The 23572-nt window shown below is 52.2% G+C and overlaps 1 protein-coding gene across 5 annotated transcripts in view; it reads right to left on the reverse strand.

Moving 5' to 3' along the window:
- Positions 1-17254, reverse strand: part of HIC2 (HIC ZBTB transcriptional repressor 2) — a 32083-nt gene extending 14829 nt beyond the window's left edge. For all 5 annotated transcript variants that reach the window (XR_013443429.1, XR_013443428.1, XR_004912276.2 and 2 more), the window contains exon 1: positions 17168-17254. The gene's annotated coding sequence lies outside the window, so the exon portion shown is untranslated. The remainder of the gene's footprint in view (positions 1-17167) is intronic.
- Between the last annotated feature and the right edge of the window lie 6318 nt (positions 17255-23572).

Genomic DNA, 23572 nt, shown 5'->3' on the forward strand with positions numbered 1-23572 from the left:
TGACAAGATGCCCCCTCCCCCGCCCCGGCACGCAGCCTGCTCTGGGTGCCCAGGCTGTGCCCGGTGCTCTTCTGAGAACACCCCTGGCCTCCATGACCTCTCTGGTCTGTCCCTCCAGGCATGGGCTGGTGGTGGGTGGGACTCAGTGCTCTGGGCAAGCCCAGCCGTGTAATCCAGCCCAGACCTGGATGCCGGCCAGCAGCTCCTGGCTCTTCTCCCAGACCATCCTCCTGGAAAGCAACAGGCTCTGCGAATGCCAGGAGCCCAGCCCTCCCTCGGACGTGGCTTCTACGAAATAAACATTTGGGTTCCACTCAGTGCACTGGTGATCTGATCACCAGGGACCCAGCGCTGGCATCCTTCCCCACCCCTCAGGCCAGCCCTGTTGCCCAGCCACGCGCTCACTCTGAACAGCAAGGGAAGTGGCATCCACCCCAGCTGGACTTCGAGTCTGTCCTGAAATCCCTTCAGGCCCCACTGAAGACCCCGTGCTGCCCATGACGGGCCGGGGCCCTGACCACCTTCGTCTCTGTGCTCTCCCATCCGAGAGGTGGGCCTGCTCCCGGGTAATTCAACACCGCGACAAAGTGCCCGTGTGAGGAGAGCCCTGGCAGGAAGCTCAACACTGCACAGGCCCGGTGGCCTGCAAACCTTGCTTCTCCAGGGCAGCCTCGGGTCTTCTCCCTCCCCCAGGCCTACAACCCTCCCATCACTCCTGGCTTTGGAGCTGACCAGAAGCAAGGCCAAGACGGCCTTGGGGGCCTGCAACTGGATGTCCCTTCCTGGCTCTGACGCAACTGGCGACCTGACACCGGGAAAGGCACAGGGCAGGGTGCCACTGGAGGGCGAGGTGTGGCAAGTGTACCCGGCCAGGCCAAGCCATAAATGCCACTGGGGAGAGGCAGGTGAGCACCACTCAAAGAAGGGGAACAACAGTTTCAGATTATGATTATCATTACAAAAACTTAGGCTCACTCCCAGACTCTCTCCCCCACATTGCACTCCCCTCGGGAAGGGCCTGAACTATTGGCAGCAACAGAGCAGGAGCCTGGAGGCAGGGAAGCACCCATAGGGAGGGTCGGCCGACAGGAGAGGGCACTGGTTCTTGTGCCCGAGGCCCCAGGTCCCAGTGGTCTGGCTCACCCGGGGCATGGCCCATGGACCAGCAGCCGCAAGTGTGGCAGCACCACCCAGGGTCTCGCAAGAAAGGCAGCTGCTGGGGCGCCTGGGTGGCTCAGATGGTTAAGCGTCTGCCTTCAGCTCAGGTCATGATCCCAGGGTCCTGGGATCGAGCCCCACATCTGGCTCCTGGCTCAGCAAGGAGCCTGCTTCTCCCTCTCCCTCTGCCTCTCTCCCTGCTCATGCTCTCTCTCTCTCTCTCTCTCTGTATCTCTGTGTCTCAGATGAATAAATAAAATCTTTAAAAAAAAAAAAAAAAAAAAAGAAAGGCAGCTGCTCAGGCCTCACTCCAGACCTCAAAACCAGAACTGGCATTTTAACCTCACAGGACTCGCACACACATTCAAGTCTGGGAAGCGCTAAGGTGGGTTCTAAGCTTTCTACTGCCCAGGAAGCCCACCGCTCTCCAAGTAGTAAACGCTCAGCCACTGGGTGTCGAGAGGAAGAAGACAGCTCCCAAAGGAAAGACATTATTTCCCAGATAAACAAGCCCAGAGAGTGATTAATAAAAACGATGGACCTGGGGAGCACCTGGGTGGCTCAGTCGGTTGAGCATCCAACTTCGGCCCAGGTCCCGATCTCAGGATCCTGGGATCAAGCCCCGTGTAGGGCTTCCCGTTCAGCAGGGAGTCTGCTTACCCCTCTGCCCCCTCCCCACTCGTGACGCATGTGCACGCTCTTTCTCGCAAATCTTTAAAACAACAAAATAAATAAAATAAAAAACAACAACAAAAGACGGTGGACCTGGAACATGAGACCGAGGTGGAGCATGGTTACCAGGCACCTGTGGAGACAGGGTGTGGCCAAGGGCAGGGGCTGCTGGACCTGGGAGGCAGGCAGAGACCTGAAGGGAGGAGACGAACAGCACGGCACAGTGGTAAATAGGTAGAAATTCCACCTTCGAGGAGCTAAAAGGGCACCTGGAAAGCCTGGGCAGCCCCACTGGAAGAGACTATCACAAACATCTCAGCTGCCCCGGGGACACCCTTCAGATGAGATAACTAAGTCCCAGAGGGAGAGACATGGGTCACAGCTGAGTCACAGAGCTACAATTGCCCGCCCATGGCTCCTGGAAAGAAACTCCAACTCCACAATTTCATAATCAATCCTAGTAGCTAACAATTTCTTATGCCAACTAAGGGCTCTACAAGAATTAAAGCAAAACTAACCCAAACCCCTACCATCTTCTATCACAGTCACATCATAGAAAAAAATATTTCATGACCAAAAAGCAGGAAGAGGGGCGCCTAGGTGGTGCAGTCGGTTAAGCGTCGGACTCCTGATTTCGGCTCAGGTCGTGATCTCAGGGTCGAGATCGAGATCCGCGTCCGGCTCCCCGCTCAGCAGAGAGTCTGCGTTAAGATTCTCTCTCTCCTCTCTCTGCCCCTCCCTGCCTCATGCTTGCGCTCTCTCTCAAACATAAATACATCTTAGGATTTTTTTTAAACTTACTCATTTCAGAGAGAGGGAGAGGGAGAGGGTGAGCAGGGAGCTCCACATGGGGCCTTATCCCAGGACCCCAGGATCATGATCTGAGCTGAAGGCAGATGCTTAACTGACTGGAGCCACACAGGTGCCCCTAAATAAATCTTTTAAAAAAGCAGGGGGCAAGAATCACCTCTCAATGTAGGGCAGTCCTTCCCAAGAAAGGGCAGTTGACAACCCTTCACCCACATGGTTGCTGTAGGCCAGTCAAAGTCTCAAGGCAAGCTGGCATTAAGGAAGCACTGCCCTGCCCCGCAATTCGACGTGACCCTCCTGGCCAGGATTAGAGAGATGCCACCCTAAAGGGGAATCAGAGAAAAACAAAACTTGATGCCAGACAGTAATGATGGGGCTTTAATTAGCTGGGCGAAAACTAAAGGAATATTTCCCGAGGAAAGCGATAAGTGATACTTTAGAAATAAGGCCAAGAATGAAAACATGCAAACCCTGTGGTCCAGAAAATGCACTCCAAGGTCTACACCAACAGAAATCTACCCGCCTGCTCACCAAAACCCAGGCAGGCATATACGCGGCAGCCCTGGTCACAGGAGCCTGACACCTACAGGACAGCGGGTAGCTGAAGGTATAGGGGCTGTTAGGCAGCCATGAGCACAACTGACCATCTGAACAGGACCATACAAATGTGCCTTTTATAGGTTAAAAATAGCTGACTGTTGGCGAGGTCACCAGTTTGATTTACATGCACATAGATGAGTCTCTCGAGCATCCTGTTGACCAAAGAATCCAGGCCGAAAAGAGACTATGTGGTGTTGATTCCATTCATGCAAGTCGGAAAGCAGGCAGCACGACGAGTCCAAGGGTGAGGGAGGAGCGGCGGAGCACAGGGGGTGACTTAAAGGACTCACGAGGGGGTTCCGGGGTTGTGTTTCTCATTCTGGATACTGGTTACGCAAGTATGTCCATCTGTGAAGAACCCTCAGAGCTGTCATTCACAACTGCACACGTTGCCTATGTACAACGTACCTGAATATAATACAAGGCACAGAAACATTCAGGTGGGAAGCTGGGCCCAGTCTTGGTCCTGATTAGCCAGTAGACCCAAGTCAGGAAATAACCTCCCTGAACCACCAACTAATAATCATCATCACAAGACAAGAAGCAGAGCACTGAAGGACAGAGTGGCCACGTCCAGGACGGAATGTCCATCTTAGAAGAGAGAACTCTGCAGACCAGCCAGGAACCTACAGAAAACCTAGAAACCACCATAAAATCAGTGTCTGCCATCCAAAGTAACAACAACATGACGACAGTTTTTAATCATCCTAGTGTCTAGCCGATACTTCCACAGAGCAGTTCCAAAATCAGGCCCAGGAGAAAAGAGGAAATTCCAACTGGCAGGTGAGGTACAAACAGGATCCATTCCACCAACGCCTGAGCAGGTCCCAGAGCAGCCAGCTAGGCACATCAAAGGAAGGAAGCCAAGGAGAAACTAGACGAGGCCCTCCGGAATAGGGGGTCAAAGGGAGCTGCTGAGCAGAAGGAAAAGCCCCCTTGGCTCCAGTGTGATCAAACCCCCCAACTCTCAAACAAAGGGCTCAAGGAACTACAGCCAAAGACCAAAGATTAAAAAAAAAAAAAAAATCAAGTAGAGACACCATGAGCACCCACTAGTTTTTAAAAAGCCATTTTTAAGGATAAAATTAGGGAACTTCTATAGAAAACCTCACACTCTATGGCCTGTGCCTAAAAAGCCTCCAGGTGCAGCACCTTACAGAAGAGGTCTCAGGTGTCCAGCAGGTATCTTGAAGGGTCTAACAGAGGAGAGGCCAAGAGCTCAGAAAGGGAATCGGACAGAAATCCACTCAGACTTGAGGAAAACACACTCCCAGTGTCACTCTACTTTTAAAATGGAGTCTCAGTGGTACTGGAAGGATTGTCTAGCATTACGAAATCGGTTTTAGAGACAGAAAACAAACTGAACAGGCATTTATCTGCCTGGAGAAGTAGAGCCAGCGATGGGGTGAAAATGGGGCTACTTAGGAAGCAACAAAAACCCCGCCCTGAAAACACCCAAACCCCCACTAGCAGGCCGGACAATAAAGTGGAGGACAGCGCCACCCTGGCCCACTCCAAGTGGGAACAGGATCGCAGAAACCACAGCTACACCCGGCACTTCAGTGAATCTCAAAATAGAGATGAGTGCCGGGCTCTGAGTGCACAAAGAGCAAACTCGGCCAAACCCAGCCACCCGCTGTTCAAGGATCCAGACAAGCCCAGGGAAGCGACAAAGAAAAGCTAGGGAATGGTTAACCCACAATTCAGAAGAGTGATTTCTGGAGGCAGGCAGGGATGAAGTGGGAAGCAGCACAGGCGGGTGTCCAGGGGCTGTTTCTCACACGGGTGGGGGAGGCGAGGGTGTGCGGTGTCCACTGTACCTGTAGGTGCGCACACGTAATTTATACTCTCTCGGTAACATTTGTAAATCACCCAGAGCGCAATCCTCAAGTCAACTGAGGAAGCTGGCATGCTCTGTGCAGGAACCCCAAAAGAAAGGGGAGCGAGACGAGACCTTCTAGATCCAGGGCGGTGCCAGAGACTACAGCTGTGTGACACTCACTTGAGCATCCCTCACATAGTCACTTGACCTAGAGACCCCCCCTCCAAACACTGCAGGGCAACACAGCTGGGCGAATATGGCAACAAGATGCCAAGAAGGGCTTCGGAGGGTTCAGTCCCACCGGAGAAGCCCACAAAGTACCACTCTGTCCTAATAAATAGAAAGCAACAAAATTTAAAAAATAAATTAATTAAAAGAAAGCAACAGAAGCTAGGGCCTCCATACCTGGGAGGCCATGTGCCTCACCCAACAGGAGGGAAAGCCCAGGAACCCTCCAAAGGACTGGAGGGGAAGAAGGGCAGTTAACACCACTCTAAGTGAAAATACCGAAGTCCAGCACACATCTCCCCTCTGCAGCCTCTGCCCCCTCCAATTCGGAGTCCAATCAACCCTGAGTTATCTTTCTCAAACACCGATCTCATCCAGTCACTCCCCTGCTTAAAGCTTTCAATGCATTCCCGACGCCTGGATAAAGTCCACACTCCAGGCTGGCCTGCAGGGTGCTTCTGTAGAAAATCTGGTCCACCATCATGCCTGAGTGCCCATCAGCTGCGAAGCCAGCCCTGCATTTCTCCCAGGGCCCGATGTCAGAGCTAGCGGCCCAGCTGCTTCCCTCTGTGCACCTCCCCTCTGCCCATGCCCTCCCACCCCCAACCAGGCTCCCAAGGTGAGGGACCCTGTGTCCCACTAGCCCAGCAGCCACAGCGGCACCGGGCATGGAGCAGGCCCTCGTAAAGGTGTATTGGGTGAGCAAATACCGGCCAGGAAGGAGCAGTGCAGAGAAGAGGATGAAATAATACATGAGAGAAGAGAGGCAGGCAGTAAAGAGGGGGTAATGAGAAAGGAGAGAAGGCTGCCCAGCACCCTCCCATCAGCACTTCCAAAACTGCCATTTACGTTCTTCAAACTTAGGACTCCCAGCAAACTTCCATGCAGTTTACTACAGTAGTATTACTACAGTCAGTGTTACTGTTCCAGTTACCATATTAAACAAACTGGCAATTAAAACAGTATCTTGGGGCGCCTGGGTGGCTCAGTCGTTAAGCGTCTGCCTTCGGCTCAGGTCATGATCCCAGGGTCCTGGGATCGAGCCCCACATCGGGCTCCCTGATCATGGGAAGCCTGCTTCTCCCTCTCCCACTACCCCCCCTTGTGTTCCTTCTCTCTTGCTGTGTCTCTCTCTGTCAAATAAGTAAAATCTTTAAAAATAAATAAATAAATAAATAAAATAAAACAATATCTTGATTTAAGATAGCAATAAGAAACCCATGTTGGGGTGCCTGACTGGCTCAGTCGGTAGAGCATGTGACTCTTGATCTCGGGGTTGTAAGTTCGAGCCCCACGTTGGGTACAGAGATTGCTTAAAAATTAAAAACAAAAAAAATCTAAAAACAAAAAACCACATTAACATATACCATTTTTATGGGGAAAAAAATCCCAAATTTAAAAAAAAAAAAAAAAAAAATCGGGCGCCTGGGTGGCTCAGTTGGTTAAGCGACTGCCTTCGGCTCAGGTCATGATCCTGGAGTCCCTGGATCGAGTCCCGCATCGGGCTCCCTGCTCGGCAGGGAGTCTGCTTCTCCCTCTGACCCTCCCCCCTCTCATGTACTCGCTCTCTCTCATTCTCTCTCTCTCAAATAAATAAATAAAATCTTTAAAAAAAAAAAATAAAATAAAATAAAAAAATCAATGAGAAGAGTTTTACCTTTTTGCATTTGTTTTCCATTTTAAATCTCTTTAACATCTGACTTAACAGAAGTGGCTAGATTCTCAAATCTGTTTCTACACTTAGGTCTATTACGAGATGAGGTTTTGATTCAAGTCTCTGAACAAATGCGACTTTAGGGGCCCCTGAGTGGATCAGTTGTTGGGCGTCTGCCTTTGGCTCGGGTCATGATCCCAGGATCCTCTCTGGGCTCCCTGCTGGATCCCAGGTCCCGGGTCAGGCTCCCTGCTGGGCGGGAGGCCTGCTTCTCCCTCTCCCTCACCCACTCCCCCTGCTTGTGTTCCCTCTCTCGCTGTGTCGCTGTTAAATAAGTAAAATATTTAAAAAAAGAAAAAGAAATGTGACTTTACACAGATAGAAAGGAAGAGTATTTTTTTTTTAAGATTTTTTTTTTTATTTGAGAGAGAGTACAAGCAGGGGGAGCAGCAGGCAAATGGAAAGGGAGAAGCAGGCTCCCCGCTCAGCAGGGAGCCCGATGCAGGGCTCGATCCCAGGACCCCAGGACCATGACCCAAGGCAAAGGCAGACGCTCAACAGTCAGGCGCCCCAAGGGAGGAGTATTTTAATAATCCTTTCAGCTAATTGTGGCTCTTCTTCATTGACATTACACTGAAACTCAAGTGGTGGTCTCTTAAAAGTTGCAATGGAGGGGGCACCTGGGTGCCTCCATCAGTTAAATGTCTGCCTTCGGCTCAGGTCATGGTATCAGGGTCCTGGGATCCAGCCCCCATCAGGCTCTGAGCTCAAAAGGGAGTCTGCTTCTCCCTCTCCCTCTCCCCTCCCCCGCCTACTCATGCTCAGTCTCTTAAATTTTAAAAATCTAAAAAAAAAAGAAAAAAGTTGCAATGGAGACTCTGAAATCGTATCCGTGACTATCTCACACTCAGTTACGCAAAAATCCCCTGGTCTACGCCGCACTCCTATCCACGCAAGATTGTGCAACTTCAAGCACTGGTCATCTGGAAAATTTTGGTTCACTGAGTTGATCAGATCTTCCAAATGTCATCACATTTCATTATAGACACCAAAAAACTCCAGGTGCTAATATCACCGCTGATCTTATCAGTGAAGGCTAAGTCAGGCTCACAGTGATGGATAGGAGTTTTCCAAAACTCATTTTCCCTTGAGGGTTCTAGTACTGGCAACACATATTGTCAGTTGTTTTCCTTGACGTGGCAAAGCTCACCTTCTGCATTTGAGAAAATGTCTGAACAAATTCTCCAAGTCTGAATAACCACACCTTGTCTGCCGGTTGTTCTTTCAACTAAAAACAATGTTCCAGGAGAAAAAGCAGCTAGTTCAGAGCACAGCCCAAGCAAATGCAAAGTGCTTTCCAGAAACAGTTATACTTCACAGTAGTCATGCAAAGTCCCCATTTTGTCACTAATACTAAAAAGACGTGTACCCCAGGGTCTAGATACACTCCTCAGTCATCTGTACTGCTTCCCCAGGACACTCATTAAGACTGGCTGTCTCCATCTGGAGCACTACCTGTAGAGAACACAGCTCTGGGTGATGCGTACCACCCACCACGGCTTTGCACAGGACAAAGGCCAGTAACTTCTAAGAACTATGAAAAGGGTCGGGGCGCCTGGGTGGCTCAGTTGTTAAGCGTCTGCCTTCGGCTCAGGTCATGATCTCAGGGTCTTGGGATCGAGCCCCACATCGGGCTCCCTCCTCCACGGGAAGCCTGCTTCTCCTTCTCCCACTCCCCCTGTTTGTGTTCCCTCTCTCGCTGTATCTCTGTCAAATAAATAAAATCTTTAAAAAAAAAAAAAAGAACTATGAAAAGGGTCTTGGGGACCCCAAGTGGTCCACAAATCACTGAGAACAGCTGATATGCACTAGGCTCAAATATTTTTTTTTTTAAGATTTTATTTATTTGACAGAGAGAGACACAGCGAGAGAGGGAACACAAGCAGGTGGAGTGGGAGAGAGAGAAGCAGGCTTCCCGCCAAGCAGGGAGCCCGATGTGGGGCTCGATCCCAGGACCCTGGGACCATGACCTGAGCCGAAGGCAGACGCTTAATGACTGAGCCACCCAGGCACCCTAGGCTCAAATATTTTTCTTTTTTCTTTTTTTTTAAAGATTTTATTTATTTATTTGAGAGAGAGAGAGAGCACATAAGAGGGGGGGAGGGTCAGAGGGAGAAGCAGACTCCCTGCTGAGCAGGGAGCCAGATGCAGGACTCGATCCTGGGACTACAGGATCATGACCTGAGCCGAAGGCAGTCGCTTAACCAATTGAGCCACCCAGGCGCCCCGGCTCAAATATTTCTAACAACCCATTTTACAGGCAAGGAAAGCGAGGCAGAGAGGCATTCTTCCCAAAACCACACTTGTTCACCAAATACTCTAAGAGGCAGGGCTGACAGAAAACTCTGAAGAGACCTCCAAAAAGGCCTGCTTACTCAGAGCTGGCAATGCTTTGGGAGCAAGCTGGGCCTCTGTACACTGTAGGTCCCAGGCTGATTGCTCCGGCCCTCCTGAGGCAGAGGTGGTCAGAGGGGGAGGTGGGGGAGGGGTGCTACAGGAAGCAGGATGTGCAAGCTCGTGGCCTGCTGGGGGCATGAAGTCAAAGTCCCCTCCTGCCCAAAGCAGCTAAGCCAGCCCTGCTGCCCTTATCAGCGTCAACACACGCATGGAATGTGGGACTTTGGAAACAGTCCTCTCCCCTGGCCTGCACCCCTCTGGCGCTCAGGTTCACCTACCACAGCCAAAGGACAACCCAGGCTCAGTGTGCGACCCACCTGCACCTGGAGCCTAGTGGCAGGTGAGAAAGGCACCTGCTAGAGCTGGCCCAGGGCACCTGACTAGGCTATGGCTTGGCCCCTCTCCTCGTTGCCAAGATCACCCATCTACCAAGAAACAGCCTCACAATGCTAAGAGAGACGCCACCCTGCCCAGTCCCACACAGCACCGCTGGCAGTGCCCAAGCACCTCTCGTCCGCCCGCAGTGAGAACACCAAGAGAAGAAAAGGAGCTCAGCTCGGAGTTCCCAGGAACCCCCAGACCATCCCCCTCACAGATCCTCTGAAAGTGGTCAACAAAAGCCCAAGTTTACACAGTCCAACGTGCCAGAAGGGAAGGAGTTGGCACTGGAAGGGTAAGGATGACCCAGGGAGTCCTGACCCCCTGAGCTCCCCCAGACCCCACCTGGAGGATGGGGAACGGACCTGCTCACCAGGCTTGTTGTGGTCCCTCCCCAGTTTACAAGGAACTACCGTCCAGCTCCAGGCTTTGTCTAAGACAGCCATACTGCCACCCCACTCAAAATGAAAACCTTGACTGTCCTCAGGCCCAAGCACTGCTCAGAGGAAGGAGCCCACACATACGTGTTTGAGGCTGCCACACATGTGTGGTTGTGTTTCCTTACTCTTAGAACTTCTCTAACCGGGGTGCCTGGGTGGCTCAGTCAGTTGGGCATCTGACTCTTGATATCGGCTCAGGTCATGATCTTGGGATCCTGGAATCCAGCGCTGCACTGGGCTCCATGCTCAGGGGGGAGCCTGTTTAAGGATTCTCTCTCGGGCACCTGGGTGGCTCAGGTCATGATCCTGGAGTCCCAAGATGAATCCCGCATGGGGCTCCCTGCTCAGCAGGGAGTCTGCTTCTCCCTCTGACCCTCCCCGCTCTCATGCTCTGTCTGTCTCATTCTCTCTCAAATAAATAAAATCTTAAAAAAAAAAAAAGGATTCTCTCTCTCCCACTGCTCCTTCCCCCTCCCCCGCACTGCTTGTGTTCTCTAAAATAAATAAATCTCAAAAAAAAAGATTTAACTTCTCTACCAGCTTCCTAGCTATGTGACTTGAGACTAATTGCCTAACCTCTCTGAGCCACTTGTACAGTGAAGACTGATAAAATGATTGGCACTGCATGGGTTATGTTCCAAGGATTAAATTCAGAACACTTCCCACAAGGGTTACCATGGGGTAAGAGCCCAAAAGTGAGCCCCTGGCCCTCTTCTGCCCCTACTTCCCTAGCATTCTGTCAGGAATTCTGTGGGAACCACCCTTCAAGCAGAGCTACAGTAAAACCTGTCAGACAAACCACCAGCCACTTTCTACCAGCAGGAAGAGCAGGGAAGTCCTGCAGCAGGGTGGGACGAAGAGACAAAAGAGCTGAGGCAGGAACCCATCCCCAGGATCACTAGCCTCAAGACAGAACCCCAGAGTCCATCTACCAAGATGTGCACAGGCAGGAAAGAACAGAGAGGAAAGACACCCTGCCTGTGCTCCCAACACCACCCACTTCTTCCTCGACTACCAGCCAAGACTTCTTGATCCCCTCTCCTTCACTGCCCCAGCCCAGGCTGGTCTTCCTTCCCTAATAGGCAGCAGCACTTCCTAACCAGGACACCAACAAGAACCACACCAGACTCAGGGGCCTTATGCTCACCTCATTCTGTAAGCTGCCCAGAGCAAGCAGGGCTGTCTTACGTTCCATCTGCCCACAGATAAGCACTAACCCCCAGGACCGCCCCATTGTTCTGTTCTAGCAAAGAGAGCTGGAGCCAGGTCTTACCTGAAGCTCTACCTCCAATGCCCTTTCACAGCCACCCCCCTTACTCTGTTTCCTGCCCAGATAACCATCCAGAAAAGCAACCTCAGGGACCAACCTCTCTCCCCCGGGGACCTTGAGGTCAAAGAGAAAAATAGGGGCTCAGGTCCCAGGGGTCCCCAGCTATGGTCACAGTGGGTTCATTAGGGAGCCACAAGGATCCCAAATGTCACTACATCAGGCCCTGCCAGGACACACAGAGGTCAACCAGGACCCAAGAATGCAACCCCAAAACCAGAACAGGTAAACTCTGAAAACCAAGCAGGATGAAGAGTCCTGGGGTCAAGAGCAGCAGGCGGCTCTCCAGGGACCTCCGAAGAGATGCCCCCTTAGTGCACACGGCCTGGGGGTGTCTCCCATGTAAGAGGGACCCCTTCTGTGTCTGGTGCTTCTCCAAGACCCTAGTAACTAAGAGAATCAACCCAACTTGTTCTGTAAATTCGATCCCACTGGGCCATCAGAGTAAAGCAGTTCATGACCACCCCAGATCATAATGCATTGGTCGATCTGGACTCACCACTTGCTTGATTCTATTACCAACATAGATTCATCACCTGCTAAAGCAGTGGTTCTCGATCTTGGCTACACATCAAATTCATTTCCAAGTCTTAGGAAACATGGATGTTAGAAATAGTCCAGGCTGTGCCAGCCTCTACCAGCTCCCAGGTGATCCTCATGTGCAGGGCTGAAAACCAGGGCGCCAGCAGGCAGGCCTCTTCCAGGCAGCACAGGTACCAGCACATACTTAATGGGTCAATGTGTAGCAAGCACTCGTCACAAGGAAAGTACCATGGTGTCCACAGAGGGGCAGGCCACGGAGCCCTCAGACTCCACCTTCCCAGCCATCTACCCTACTCTCGCTTCTCATTCATTTCAGGAACAAGAATTCACCAAGATCTTATGAGCTTCCAAAGCAGCACAGGTGAGGGTACTACAAAGGCCACGGGCATTCCTCCTCCTTAAAGGGCCTGTACCCAGGCTGATGAAGAGGCCGAGGGAGCTCAGACCCCAGTGTGGTGATGGGAACACCTCTGGGCGGGGGGTGGGGGGGTTACGTGGCAGGTAGTTACTGTTCTCAAGGCACTGGAGAGGCCCCTCCCGATACTCACTGAGAGAACCCACCCACCCACAGGTGCTGCTGGGAAAGAAGCCTGAGGCCGCCGCCGCAGTCTGGAACGCATGGGACAAGTCTGCACGGGACAAGTCTGCACAGCGGCTTCCATCTATCTCCTCAAGAGGCCAACTCCCCACCTGGAAGCAGCCCCCCAGCCAAGCCCAAACACCGCCTTTCCTTAGTGGCCCTTGGGATTGCCATGGAATGGACAGGGAGAGCTGGAGGTATGGCCCTGGAAGACGGGGCCACCGGCCTTTCCATACCCCACTCTCCCTCCTCATCCCTACCCTAAGTGCCCACGGAGGTGGGTTACCCTCAAACAGTAAACAGGCACCCACTCTGGGCTCCGTATCTCAGAAGCAGCAGCAAGGCCCCTTGGCTGTTCTGTCCCCTCTCACCCACAGGAGGACCTGCTCTAACCCCAAGGCCACAATCCCCCCTTCCTCCACCCACATGCGACATTACCATGAAAAACATGAAAACTAAGCAGTCTGAAGGAGAGGCTCTGAACCCCTTCCTGACTGTCCCAGGCAGGTTCTTAGGATCACTCTCTCAACGAAGTCCAGCCACACCCTCCCTCAGCAGAGGCACCCCAGCCTGGGCCCTTCCCTCTGGATTGTGACAGGCCTGGAGTCGCCTCCTGGCTTTCCCTTCCTTATCAAGCTCACTGGGGGCCCACATACAACCCCCAACCCCCACCCGCTACTCTTGCTTTGCCTTGCTTCGCCACTCCCGCCACTCCAGGCTACAGGAGCTCTCAGAGACCTCCCCCAGCCCAGGTCCCTATCCCTTAGGGCAAGGCCCCTCCCAGCAGGAAGCACAGGCTGGCGGTGCCAGGCAGAGTCAAACTGGCCTGGCTTGTTTGGAAGCCCCTAAGCCGGAACCAGGATCCTCTTGGGGAGGGGGCTGTCTGCTGGCCTCTCCCTGCTTGGAGCTCAGACCTCTCTAGACTCCACACCACACGGGCCCTCACAAAGCCCTGGAGTCAAAGGCATTTACCCTCCAGCCCCAGCCTGACCAGTTGCTTACTTGCAGCCCCAGCAAGTTATGTAACCTCCCAGTTGAGTCTCATTTACCCTCTGTAAGAGGAGACTATCTGGCGTGCTGACCTGGAAGGGTTCCGAGAAAACTCGAGTGTGCCCCTATCTCCCGGCCTACGGCCTACCACTTGTTGGCAAGGCTGTGAGAGTCCGAGACCAGCACGATCCAGCCGAGCTGCAGGGGCTGGGCACTGCACCCCTGGGGTGCCTGTTCTCAGAAAATCTTGTTGGAGGCATAAAAAGCTTACAAAAGAGCCTCCCAGCTGCCTGGCACGCAGAGGGCGCTCCTGTGCTAGCTTCTCTAACACACAGCGTCTGCAGGCTCGCGGTCTCGCCTCGCGGCTCTCCCGTCTCCCTGGCCACACTCCACACCGCCACTGTCTTTCCATGCGCTCCGCATTAAAACCCCTCTCCTACAGCCAACCCGAACCCAGCATGGCATCTGTGGCTCTCCTCCAGCCTGGAGCCGGCCCCTTCCTCCATGCCTCGCAGCTACAGCCACCAGCCCCGCGGTGCCCTCTGCACTGCATACAGCACTGTGCCAGCCCTTATCAGCCTATCTTACAATCGTTTGTTTGCCTGTCTGTCTGCCCCAGGCTGAGCTCTCGAGGGCAGTGATACATGAATGTAAACTCAAGTTTTGCTCCCATTTTAGACATGTGGACACTAAGGCTCAGAATCAATCACTGTCCAAGGTCACACGGAGAGTAAACGGCAGAGCCAATGTTGCACTCCAGACTTTCTAAGTCCAGTTCCCTCTCACTGCCCTCCAGGAGTCCCTCCCAAGCCAGGATCCAAGAGCCAGGAGGGCAAGAACCTGACTGGTTGTTTCTTCTCAATGGTGAAAGCTGCCTCCCAGGTGCCAGAAACAGGAAGAGCCCCCACCCTCTTAGTGATCAGGTCCTGGGTGCAGTGGCCCTCAGCCCCAGTGGGCAAGGCTAGCAAGCTACTGGGTGGGGCTGACAGCTTGAGGCCAACAGGCCAGCAAAAGGGCAAAACCACAGGTCCCCTGGGTAAACTGAACTTTATTCCCTCCTCACTCCTCCGACTCTCCAGAACTGCCCAGCCAGCCCTTCTCTGGGGGCTAGCTGCTGATTAATAGGCACTGCCCCCAAGGCCCCCCCCCCCCACCAGACCTGACCCTGACACACAATAAGGACTCCGGGAAGGCAGCAGGCCTGTCAGCTCAATAATGCAAAACCCTGTTGCTCCAAGTCCACGACAGCTGACTTCAAGTGGATCGGAGGCTGTGCTTATTAACAAAATGAGAAATCTGATCTATGGAAAGAAAACACTACGTGAGGATTAATCCAGGACTGCAGCTTGTGGAGAAGGCTGGGCTGCTGGCCAAGACCAGGGAATGAGGATGGGATGGGATCCTGCCTACCTGTCCCCAGAGCAGGTACTGCCCGGCAGGACAGGACGCAGCGCCTCTGCCCCACCTGCGCTGCTGCTTCTCCTTCCAGCAACTGCAGCAATCATTTCAGTTTTGCTTTAATTAAAGGCCTGGCTCCCTCGGGCTGCTTCTTCCTCTATGCAGAGCCAGCAACCAGAGGGAGATTTTTCTTTTCAGGAATCGCTTGTAAAAGCTGAGTGACTAATCTACAAGTCCTAACAACTGGCAGGAAAACACTGCAGGGAGAAATTCTGGGCACACACCAGCACACTGAGTCAAACGGCCAGAGAAGCTGGGCAAGAGGTACTCAGCAACTCCCCACAACTGGTCTGCAGAAAGCCAGAAGCCAAAGGAAAGCAGATCAACCTGGGAGTTCTGACCCCTAAGGCGGGCAGGCAGGTGGGGAGCCCCCTCCCACCCTTCTGAGTCTACTGCCTTCCCGTGGGACCCAGAGATTTTCATAAGCCCAACTACACAGGACCAAAGGTTCACTCGAAGGCAAGGCGACCTACTCCTGGGCCAAAAGACTCAGTTCAACCCCCAAGTATCAGCTTCCCATCCCCCCCTTGGTGCTAAGAGCCGGCTAACCAGCAATCTCACCACACAGCTTTGTCTCTGGAGGCCAGCCTGAGGCCGGCCCATCTGCTTTTTTTCAGACCACTCCAGCAACCCTGCTCTGCTAAGTGTACACTCTCTCCTGGAGCCAGGGCTACAGACCAGCCACATGGCCCGTGCTCCTGAAAACGTCTGCTAAAAGGGCCAGCAAGTCCAGAGTTGGCAGATGGGAATGGAAGGGCAGAAGTAAGGCCAGGAGCCAGGAACCAATAAATGCTAGATCCAGAAAGGTCCTGGGTTTGGGTGACCTAGCTCCTATCCCTCCATCCAAAGTCCCTGGAGAACAGCCCCAAGTTCAGCCTAGCAGCTCTGGAGGCCCCTCCACTACCTGCCAGCTCTCCTCCTCCCCCCAGCGCAGCCATCCCCACATCAGTCAACAATCCACCGCCACAGGATTCCTATGGGCAAAGCTCTACCCCTCCCCCCAACCACATATGTCAGAGGGGTGGCCTCCCTGGGTTACACCCCTCCTGCTGTTGGGGGGTGGGGGGGGCGGGAACCTAGCTTTCCAGATGTGCTTGGCAACTCCTACTAAGAAAGACACTGAGGGTGGAGGGGATAGAAGACACGAATAAATAACTTCAAAACCGTTCCAACCCATCCGGATCAGCACTAGGCTCCCTTCCCCAAGCAGTCCCACGCTGTTCTGGGTGGGGCCGCTGGGCGCATTATCTGACCTCCCTCCCTCCTCTCCATAAGTCACTGCCCCCCAGGGAGAGGCATCCCTGCCTCCCCCCACCCCACCCCCCCACCAAATAAGTCTAGGTGGATATGAACCATCTTGGTAGATAAACAGAGAGTGACAAGCTGAGGCCCTTCAGCCCCCTTCCTCTGCCAGCCGGTCCCCTCCCCCTGCCAGCCGACCCCCTCCCCCAAGCCCATCTCTCTTCCTGCCAAGTGGCTGCCTACAGGAGAGGTCTGGGGGCAGGGCAGCGAGCCCACCAGCCGCAGGGCCTGGCCCTCTGGGAGCGGTCCCTCCAAGGCCAACCCTGCCCCTGCCCGGGCCGGTCTTCCCGCGGGGAGGGGGCAAGAAAAGGGGACCGGCAGGCAGAGAAGGGCCGCAGTTCTGGAAATAGCAAAATCCCCCTACGAGGGGCGGCCGCGGGCGCTGGGCCGTTTGCATAATGGAAGCCCGCCCGCCTGTCAGGCAGCGCAGCTCGCCCGACGCTGTTCGGATTAGATTGCTAATGAAAAGGCACAAAGAGCCGGCGCCCGCTCGCCCGCCGACCCCCGCTCCGCAGACCCGCGCCCCGGCCTGGCGCGGCCCCGGGGCTTTGTGCCCAGTGTCCCCCGCCGCCCGCGCCCTACCGGGCACCCGGACCACAAAGCCGGGGCAGGCTGCGTCGGGCCGGGGGTCCCGCGTGCGCCCCCGCCCAGTCCCGGCGGGCGCGCGCCCGCCCACGCCCCTCTCCCCGGGGGCGCGCCCGCCCGCGGCCCCCGCCCGCGCCCCCCGCTGCCCCCGACCCCCTCTCACCTCGTGTGCGTCGGCGGCGGCGCTCCGCCCGCCGGCCGGCCGGCCCTGCCCGCGGCCCCTCGTCCTCGGCGCCCGACTCGCGCCGCCTGCGCCCGCCCCGTCCGCCCGCCGCCGGCCCGGCTCGGCTCCCCGCCCAGCGCGCCCCGAGCGCCGCTCACAGCCGCCCGCCCGGCGCCATCTTGGAAGCTTGTGACGTCGGCGCCGCCCGCTCACCCCTGACCCACATCTGAATGGGCGAGCGGCGGGGCGGGGCCGGGGCGGGATGGGGCGGGTTCTTGGTATGGGCGGGGCCTGAGGGACGGGGCGGAGCTGGTAAGCGGTCCGAACACTGGGCAGGGCGGGGCGACAAGCCTGCTGGACGGCGCCGTGGGGGAGGGGCGCGCGGAGGAGCCGGGAACCCCGACCGTGGGCGCCCGGCCCGACCCCGACCCCGACCCCAGGTGCAGGGGCGGGACCGCGACAGCACCACCGAAACGCCCGGACCGCCCACCCACCCCCAGGAAGAGGACTCTGGACCCCCACAGGCCCACGCCCAGCCCGCACACTCAGAGCTGACCCCCTTTGAGCCTGACCCTGACCCTTCGGAGGCCCCCATCAAGAATCCCTGAGCAACCTGCGTGCGCCCCACCTCCAGGACACCTTCGCACCCCGGCTCTGTGCCCCCCGCAGGGACCCCACCGTCAAAGGCGCAGCACCCCCGGGACTGCAGGGGGCGTGATCTGGGCTCCCGAGGAGGCCCCGGGCCGTTTGGGTCCGGAGGGGAAGGGGACTCCCTGACCCCTGACCCCAGCGCCCCTTCGGGTCCCCGCTCCTGCAGCCCCGCGGGCTGGCCTTACCTGCTCAGAGGGCGCGGAGGTCGCGAGCACGCGGTGCTCAGCCAGCCCCTTCCGGTGACCGCAGCCCCTCGCAGGCCCCTGGGGTCAAGCGACTGTTCCTAAGCTGGCCCGCCTGGACCCAGGCTCGTGGCAATCGTTCAGATGGCCTGCTGAGAGGCTGGAGCTGGCCCTGAGCCGTAGCCACTTCTCTAGGGAGTTACTTAATGGACGTCTGTCTACTTTGGACACCAAACAAAAGAATACACCACAGTCAAAGTCTGAGAAGAACCCAGACTTGCCATGCAGGGAAGTTGTGCCCTAGCACTAGCCAAAACAGAAAGCCAATTCAATAATCCCCCTCAGAAGGCTGGTTATGCGACCGTTCTTTCCAGATTAATGTATAAATTTGATGTATATTAAATGTGAATGTATATTGAATGTAATGCATAAAATTAATGTAATCCTAACCAGACTTGACAAATTTCCGAGTTCATCTGCAAGAATAAATAACCAAAAACAGCTATCATTTCCCACAAATGAGGGTGGACTTGCTCTAACAGATACTTACGTTATAAAGCGATTGCAGTCAACCCAGTGTGGTACAAACCAGGGGGGAAAAAAGCCTAGAAACAGATCCTAGAAATGGTAAGAACATAATAAATGAAAAGAGAAATATCAATCATTGGTAAGGAAGAAAAAGCATATTCCATGAGTAGCGTTTAGTAGAGAACTCAACTATTTGAAGAAACTATTTAGGGCACCTGGGTGGCTCAGTGGGTTAAGTGTCTGCCTTTGGCTCAGGTCATGATCCCAGGGGCCTGCTCAGCAGGGAGTCTGCTTTTCTCCCTCTGTCCCTCTCCACCACTCGTGCTCTCTCTCTCTCCCTCTCTGTCTCAAGTAAATAAATAAAATCTTTAAGAAAGAAAGAAACTACTGAAAAAATGTCAATGTTCTAATAACCAAAGACATGCCAATTAAAACTACAGAATACTGAGGGTTGGGGGGGGGGTTGTTTTGTTTTCTACCAAATCAGGAATTGGTTTCAAACGATAACCTTCAAACACCAGGCAGGGGTGGGTAATCACTCTCATATATTGTTGGAAGTATACAAATTGCCTCAAAATTTCTGAACGTGAATTTGACAGTACGAGTCAAAAATAAAAATCTTTTACAATGATCAATACGTCCTCGGAGCAGTAGTAATCTATCTTCCAGATTCTGTTTTAAAGAAATTAACCACATTTGAAGGCCATAGGCTTGATGATCTGTCTTTGTAACCAGACCATAAGCTTGGAACCTCAGTGCCCAGAGCACACCTGAGACTTAATAGGCACTCAGTAGTCACTTGTTTCATTTGCATTTGAAAATTAATGTGCAATCATATTTTTCCAGTGTCATTTATAATAATGAAAAAATTCATACACAGCATAAATGTCTGACAATAGAGGATTGGTTAAACAGCCCACATGATAAAATGTTAAGCATCCTCTATAAGCAGTGTTTACAAAGATGTTTTATGACCTAGAAATGTGCAAATGATATTAAGAGAAAAAACTGTGCAAGTATATACAAAATACAAAATATTGATCCATGGAGAAGCAAATGAAGAAAATACACCAAATTATTTACAGAGGTTCTCTCCAGGGGTTGCGATTTTTTTTCATACACATGTATATTTTAGTATTTTATTAGAAAAGTAACATTTCTACTAGGAATAATTCTAGCTGAAATATATATATTTTTTTAAGTTCCTAATTCTCCTTCCTCCCCACTCCCATCTGTCCTCTGAAGTAACATTAATGGTTTGACATGTACTTTCACTCCTTTCTCTGACATCAACACGTATCTGTTCACATGTTACAAAAAAGGCCTTACTTTTTTGGGAAAGTATAAAATAATATACTATATAGGGGACACCTGGGTGGCTCAGTCGGTTAAGTGTCTGCCTTTGACTCAGGTCATGATCCCAGGATTCTAGGATCAAGTCCCACCTTGGGCTCCTTGCTCAGCAGGGAGTCGCTTCTCCCTCTCCCTCTGCTGCTCCCCCTGCTTGTGCTCTCTTGCTCTCTCTCTGACAAATAAATAAATAAATCTTTAAAAATAATAATAATAATATACTATATAAACTGTAGGTCACTTTAGAACTTACAAGACATTTGCTCTTTGTCCCTAAGAAGCTATCACAGATATCTTTCTAGTATCACATAAATTCACTTTTTAATAGCTGACAGATTCCAGGGTTCTGTAAACACTTGCCTTAATCATAGTTATTCAGGGGGCGCCTGAATGGCTCAGTCGGTTAAGCATCTGCCTTCAGCTCAGGTCATAATCCTAGGCTCCTGGGATTGAGCCCCACGTCGGATCCCTGCTTAGTGGGGAGACGGCTTCTCCCTCTCCCTCTGACCCTTCCCGCCTCCCCCACTCGTGCTCTCTCTCTCTCGATCTTTCGCTCTCTCAAATAAATAAATAAAATCTTAAAAAAAAATCATAGCTGGGGCGCCTGGGTGGCTCAGTCCTTAAGCATCTGCCTTCGGCTCAGGTCATGATCCCAGGGTCCTGGGATCGAGCCCTGCATCGGGCTCCCTGCTCCGCGGGAGGCCTGCTTCTCCCTCTCCCACTCCCCCTGCTTGTGTTCCCTCTCTCGCTGTGTCTCTGTGTCAAATAAATAAATAAAATCTTAAAAAAAAAAAAATCATAGCTATTCAGGATTCTTACAGTTTGGTGCTTTAAAAAAACAAATTTTTAAAGTCATTGAATATAGGGCGCCTGGGTGGCTCAGTTGGTTAAGCGACTGCCTTCGGCTCAGGTCATGATCCTGGAGTCCCTGGATCGAGTCCCACATCGAGTCCCACATCAGGCTCCCTGCTCGGCAGGGAGTCTGCTTCTCCCTCTGACCCTCCCCCCTCTCATGTGCTTGCTCTCTCTCATTCTCTCTCTCTCTCTCAAATAAATAAATAAATAAATCTTTTAATTAATAAATAAATAAATAAATAAATAAAGTCATTGAATATATATCTTTACGTTCTCCTGCCTTCACTTGTGCAGAATAGTTTACTAGAAATAGAATCTATGGGTTAAATGATAAGTGGGCATTTTCAGTTTGAAAAGGTCCTGGCAGGTATTCCCCCATATGGTGTAGCATTCATATCCTGCCAGTTAAGGTTTTGTTATTCCTGCTTCTTTAACTTTCCCCGAACATTCCAAGTTTTCCATACTTAGCACATATTCCCTTTAAACTCAGAAAGAGGGTCACCTGACTGGTTCAGTCAATGGAGCATGGGACTCTTGATCTCAGGGTGGTGAGTTTGAGCTCATGTTGAGTGTAGAGATTACTTAAAAATAAAATCTTTAAACAAACAAACAAACAAAATCAGAAAGAAAAAAAAAGGTCCGGGGGCGGGGGAAGAATTTCTAAATCATATTGAGCTAGACCCCCACCATCTCTGTCCTGAGCAGGCTTGCATGGTCTCCCCACCTCCATGCTGACTCCCAAGCCCATTTCCTGCCAAACACTTTATAAAATCCAAGCATGCTTCTAGTGCAATAGTAAATAAGCTTAACTTAAACTTTGAAACTTGAGGGGAAAGTTTTCGATATATTAAGTAAAAATAGCAGATTTCAAGATTTTGTTCACACTGATAGCAACCCTGTAAAACTCTTATTTGGGTGGAAGGTAGTATGGAAATATAAAAACCACACAGTAGTGGGGACAGGAGAGCCATTGAGACCTAGGTGTATTTTGTACTCCAGCTCCCTCTGTGTTGTCTAGCATGGGAGCTAACCTCTCTGATCATCTTTCCTCATTAGTCATTGGAGAATCATAACAACACCTGCCCATGGGGCTCTTTTGAGAACTGATTAAGATGAAACTGGCAGATAGAGTACACAGAATCAGGCTCTGGCAAGCCCCGGCTAAAGTAGCTACGATTGTTATGTCATGTAGTATGGATCAAGTAAGGATGGTAGAGCTGATTTGCCACTTTTACCATCATCTTTTCTCAATTATAAAACAACAACAAAAGGAAAACAAATAATGCAAAATATCCCCAAAGGGTAAATCACAGCTTCTTAACATGACAATCACATTTAACAATCATAAAAAATACAGGATGCCTAGTTAAATTTGAATTTCAGATAAACAACCGATAATATTTTGGTGTAAGTGTATCCCATGTAAAATCACACCTCACCTCCCCCCATCCCAAGCTCAAGCCACATTGGCAAACTCTCCGTTCCTGTACATGCCAAGATTTTTCCTCCCACCTCTGGGCATTAGCATCCAGGGCTCCTCCTGCCTGCCACCCTTCCTCCTTCTCCCCACCTCCACCTGGCCAACTCCTACTCCGCTCAGACATCAACTCCTTCAGGAAGTCTCCCCTGACCCCAGCCTGCTCATTCTGATAAAGTCCTGATGCCCCTGATGGGCAGTTGCCATGACAGCAGGAAGACTTGGTCTTGTTCATTCTTGCAGACACAGTACCCAGCTCATGCCTGCCATCAAATAGATGGTCAACTAAAAAGTCAAATGAATGAATGAATGAATTTCCTCCCAACTCCCACCCCATTCTCCCCTACCACAAAGCACCCTATCTGCTGCTTCCCAAGTTACTTAGGGTTCATTCATTCCCTGTCACAAAGGATGTAATGTGAGTGGTACACACAGGAGGCAGAGTGGCACTGCAGAAACCCGGTGTTCAGGTCACTCGATTGGGAAGCAGAATCACTCTTGCAAGTACAACAGCCCCACCCAATTCCTGGTTGCTGTTATTCGCGCCCAACATTGAGTCCTCACTCTACATGTGAGCAAAGCACTGTACACACATGGGCGTGTTGTTCCTCACCACCACCTATGAGAAGGATGCTATTACAATCCCATTTTATTTTATTTTTTTTTAAGATTTTATTTATTTGACAGAGAGAGTGGCAGGCAGAGGGAGAGTGAGAAGCAGGCTCCCCACTGAGCAGGGAGCCCGACGTGGGGCTCGATCCCAGGACCCTGGGATCATGACCTGAGCCGAAGGCAGATGCTTAACCGACTGAGCCACTCAGGCGCCCCTACAATCCCATTTTATAGATGAGAAAACTGAGGCTCAAAGAGGTTAAGGTCACCTGCTCAGGGTCACACAGCTAAGCTCAAACCCAAGCCCCCCTGATAGGCAAGAGCTTGGTCCTGCCTTTTAAAACAGTACCCCATCTGAAGAAAAGTCCACCCAGGGCGTCTGGGGGTGCAGTCGATTAAGCAACTGACTCTTGGTTTCATCTAGGGTGGTAATCTCAGGGTCTTGAGATCCAACCCTGTGGTGGGCTCCTCTGGAGTGGAGGAGTCTGCTTGGGTTTCTCTCTCCCTCTCCCACTGCTCCTGCCCCCGACCTCTCTCTCTCTCTCTCAAATAAATAAATAGGGGCACCAGGGTGGCTCAGTCCGTTGAGTGGCTGAATCATTTTATTTTTTATTTTTATTTTATCTTATTTTTTTTAAGATTCTTATTTATTTATTTAACAGAGATAGAGAGAGAGCACAAGTAGGCAGAGCAGCAGACAGAGGTAGAGGGAGAAGCAGGCTCTCCGCCAAGCAGGGAGCCCGATGCGGG

The sequence above is a fragment of the Halichoerus grypus genome, chromosome 13 (genome assembly GCF_964656455.1).
Source record: "Halichoerus grypus chromosome 13, mHalGry1.hap1.1, whole genome shotgun sequence".
Classification (NCBI taxonomy): domain Eukaryota; kingdom Metazoa; phylum Chordata; class Mammalia; order Carnivora; family Phocidae; genus Halichoerus; species Halichoerus grypus.